Source organism: Montipora foliosa, chromosome 4 (assembly GCF_036669935.1).
Source record: "Montipora foliosa isolate CH-2021 chromosome 4, ASM3666993v2, whole genome shotgun sequence".
In the NCBI taxonomy this organism is placed as follows: Eukaryota; Metazoa; Cnidaria; class Anthozoa; order Scleractinia; family Acroporidae; genus Montipora; species Montipora foliosa.
The window spans coordinates 39,570,466-39,575,465 of record NC_090872.1 but is presented as its reverse complement, the minus strand read 5'-3'; positions in this window follow the sequence as shown (position 1 = coordinate 39,575,465).

The following is a 5,000-nucleotide window of genomic DNA, read 5'->3' as shown; positions in this document are numbered from 1 at the left end:
AATTATGTTTAAAATGTCAAATTTTGGGAACAGTTGACACATTCAAAAATCCGCAAGCAATAACGGAACAGCTGCTTAAAGTTTCAGCAACAGAGTAAATCTCCTTTCCAAAATTTGCAAAATCTGAGGGGGGTTGCATCCAACCCTTTCTCACCTCATTTACAAAACCCTGAAGGGGTGGCATCAAACCCCCTTCCCCCCGTCCGTCCCCCCCCCCCCCCCCCACACACACACACACACTCACTCACACACACTTCATATCAGAGTTCCAAGGGGTATGTATTTTTCGCATCGAGATATCAGGAATTACAAAGCTATTAAAGCCGTCAAAAGCTCTTAACAATTCAAGAAATATTGAAACGTTCCTTGCAACACTAAATAACTAAATATTTATTGACGGCATGTAAACCCTCTTATATTGATTGGCAATCAAAGTTTCACTAAACCTGCAAAACTAGACAATAGAACAAGACATTTTGTCTTTACTCTGTATGTCAGACAACTGAAACTGGAAACTGCTAACTTTAAACTGCAACTGTAACTGTAACTGCTAATGACAGCAAACAATAATTCCGAAAAGTTATTTAAGTATGGAAACGATATTTTAGCTATAAATGTAAATATTTAAAAATTAAAATGAAGTCAGTGGAATTAAGTCTTCAAAAGCCTGAAATACAAACTGAATTCGAAATAAAAAATTATTAAGACAACTCAGTGATACTGTAACTGAAACTGTAAGTGCTTAATGCACACAACTACTACATATATTACTTTGGTCATAAAGCGATCCTTAAATAATAGACACACTCGGAAAACAATACTTCACACGTGGTTTCAGGGCTGTAAGCCGATCTTCACCTAGAGTCCGCACTTAAATTCTTTAGCTAACTATATACAAACGTTGTTATAATAAAAAGAACTTCTGAGTATGGACATTTTAAGTCCTGTGCATACATTTCTATTGCGAGCATCACAACTCCTTAATTGAAGGCTAAACGTTCAGTCCTGCGTATACTTAATATTTCCTCTTTTGGCACAGGACTTTTGAAACAGGCAACCTACGACTACAACTGCCAACGGTAACAAAACACTGCTCATTCTAGCTCTTACTCAATATTTCAGTTACATATTAATATTTCAATATTTAAATTACGAGAGTGAAATGAAACCTGGAATCGACATAAAAATAGGAAATAAACTTGGAAAGTGAGTTCGAGGCGATTTTCCGATATTAAAGTACCCGAAAATTGGTGTGCTATACATGTTCACTATGCAACGATACAAGAGGAGATTTGCAACGAACCTTGCATCACATCACATCTACCTAAAAATGTTCAACGTACATTCCTGCGTTTATAATTACGCTTTCTTGTTCTGGGGTCAGTTTTAGTTGCGCGGAACAGCACACTTTCCCTTCGAAGAAGGGATTTTCTCTGCTAATATGACCGATATTACAATGATAGTCCGTATGAGTAAAGTCAGAGTTAAATTGAATGTTCCCATCCAGGTCTTATCCTCTGATTCGCCTGTCAGTGTGGCGTATGGCCACGTTATGAGGCTCTTGTCGATATTTATCGGCAAAGTCCTGGTTGCAACCTTAGCACTTTTTGGCTGAGTTCGGAAGGAGGCAGACTTCATACTGATAGGGTGACCAACCAGAATGCCACGCGTGTTGTGGGGCCAAAAGGGAAGCTGAGCTAAGTTGTTGAGACTGTTGGGGTAGATTTGTTGACATTGGGACCTTAAAAGGTTGTGCGAAGGAAGCCGGGACCTGTTGTTGTTGGGGAATTGCTGTTGACGGAAACGAACTAAATTGTGGTTGTTGCGGTAGCACTCACAGGCGGAAGACTTTGGTGCTTTTGCGTCGTTGTTGAAGCTGTATAAATGGGTTGTTCTTGTAACACCACGGCAGATGAATTTTCCTGTCCACAGTACTGCTGTGGTAAATTGCAGTCAGGTTGTTGTTGCTGATGCATTGAGGAAGGCGTGTCCTGCATTGCTGTGCTGTCGACACTCTGACTGGACATTGCAGAAGAAGTGGTTGGCACCCACGATAGTGACGTGTCGTTTCGTTTCCTTCTTAAGGCGTTTTGGATCTCGTTCGGCTTCATACCTTGCTATTTAGGTGTCCTCCTGCTATTATATGCTGCTGCGAGGTTTACACTTGGTCCCTTTAATTTCTTCTCTGAAATTTTTTTTTGATTTCCTCGAGATATTCTTGTAGGCACTCGAGATCTTCGGCCACGGCAATCGTATCTTGGCAGATCCCGACAGCCTTGAAAACGCTGCACGGACAATCAAGCTGATGACCAGCTTTTACTGGCTTGACGATAAGAGGAGCTTTGCCATGCCTACTTTTCACTGTTCTCATTCTGGGATCATCAGAACCCGCTGGCATGATCGCTCCTGGCTCATTCAAAAGCGCCTCTGCATTCCTGAACATGTCCCTTAGTGTAGTCGCAGGCACTACTTCGCCGGGTATGCCGAATTCTTTAACAGCAACAGAGAGACGTCTAAAACTCTGAGTCTCAGGGGTCGACGGAGTAACCTTTGCTACTTGTGGGCTACTTTCCCTCTGTTTACCCTCATTGATGACAACTGGACGGCACACCTCTGTGAAGAATCTCCTTAACAGTGTTTTCCTCTTACCTGGTAACAGGTCTTGCCATTCGTCATAAGTTACGGCAAAGTTGGTGTAGGCTTTGTCCAACCTGTATGGACCGTCCCCGTACAAGGCTTTCGCAGCGTCTTTGTGCAGACGTAAAACTCTCCCTTTGAGGCTTCGTAATACCGTCGTCAGGTTGACATCTCTGTGACCAACAACATCTCCCAATTCATCAATCTCGACCTTGGACATGTAGTGCATCCACTCTACGGGGTTTTGGCCAAAACCTCTCCTGACGCCTGCACGGTCGCGAGCGTACTTGGCCAGCTTGTTTCTTAACTGGATTTCCTTGTATTTGGCAAAGTACTTTGTGAATTTAAGTGAGTTAATCTTCGTTGTCGACTTCTCCAATTCATCGTATTTCTTTTTAAACGTTTCGCATTTCTGGTCGAATTCTTCTTCACTCTCGCAGTCATACAAGCAGCCATCTTCTCCCATTGGCCGCCCTCCAAAAATATCGGCCATAATGATTTTTCTTTCCTGGACTTGGAAATTACATTCTGTTAGCTTCTTTTCGACATTTTCCTGGACGTGTTCCAGCCCCAGAAGGTGAATGGTACCGGTTGTTTCTTGGAGTATTCCGGTAAAAAGGGCTTCATCTTCATCAGATCCCAGTACATGCAAACCTTCAAGCTGACAGTTCTCTCGTTTAACAGATTGCCAGAAATACTTGACTTCTTCAGTTGTCTTGTTCCTATGAACCAAGATAGGTCCAGGGAACTATGGGTGTTTGCCAGTGTCTTTCTTTCGCAAGCTTAAATTCTCATAAGCTGTTTGAGTGAAATAATACTCAGCGATATTGAAAGTTGTGTCTATGAGTAACGGCGAGAAATGAGTCAAACTGCCCGATCTTGTGCAAAATCGCGACACGTCCTTTATGGTTTGGTCGGTAAATGCAACGATTGAAGGCTGACGTTCAAGACGAAAGATAACTTCCCTTATAAATGGCTGGTTATCATCAAGCACAACGGAATCTGAGCCATGGTTTTGTTCAAGAAGGGCTAGAATGACGTTGCTTATCTCGTCTTGGTCAGATCGCGAAAAACTACCATAATTGAATTTGTAGTTGGATGCTTGCTTAGGATTTTTAAGGCGCGTGGAGTCTGTCGTACTGCTTAAAATAGTCTCATCTGTCTGCGCAAGGGTTTCGGCTAAAATGCGCGGAGGTTTGTTGGAGACCTGGACGGTTTGTTTGCATTCTTTCTGAAGGGAATGCTCCGTAGGCCTAAAATCCGGCGTGTCCGGTCTCTTGGCGTTTCCATGCTTTGCGGGAACGATGGGTACTTCATACCCTGTGTCGAAATAATAATGGGTGATCACCATGTTCGAGGATAGTTTGTATTCCTTAAGATTAGCCAAATTCCCGTGAACTTCATTGTACTCTTCCAACGTCATAACGAAAATCACGTACCGAGTGAATGCAGTAGCAAACGACTGGAGGGTATTCTTGTGAACCGCCCGCTTACGTACAACAGCATAGAGCTTCCTGAGCTTCGCAGTCTTCGCTTTCCAAACTCCATTTTTGCGACGATTGTATGTTCCACCGACGACTTGTCCCTTTTTGTTTCTGGTTACTCGAACTTCAGAAGACAAGACTAACTCTCCTTCCGCGGTACTCTTTGCTTCATAAAAACGGACATGGTCTCGTTTGATGAAGGCTCCTGCGTGTCGTCGGCTTCTAGGTCGGAAGAATGAAGGGGTATTTCCTAAAGAAACTGTGGTGCTGCGTCGGTGGGGAAGTAGTATACAAAAATTTGGTTTTATCAACGGAGTTGATAATGTAAATTGGCCACCGTACAGAGATTCGCTCTGACGAAGGGCTAACGCTCGAAACGTCAGCTTTTAGAATCTCTGTACGGTGGCCAATTTACATTATCAACTCCGTTGATAAAACCAAATTTTTGTATCCTAGGTCGGAAGGGTGCCTTAGATTGATTAAATCTGGCTGTACAACAAAAGTAACGGTTTCTTTTATCCGTGTCGGTTTTACTTTTACAATCTTCTCGCCTGGAACGTTGTGCAGTAGACAGATGTTGAAAATCTCTTCGAGATTAGGACTACTTTCGCTGTATTTGGGCAATCGTCGGTCATCTCTTACATATGCTGTTTGTTTATACCAATAACTGTCGTAATCAATTTAATTTTTACCTGAGTAGAACGTTCCTCTTCGAACGATAGTTTCTTTCTGATTTCATCAGTTGAGACATCATCTTTACAACTGGTCAAGTCAATTTGCTCGATACTAGCACGCTTCACAGGGGTGTTACGCTCTTTTTTCTTGGGACTAAAGTCCTTTCTCTTGCTTGCCATTTTCTGAAAAAAAGGTGGAAAAGGA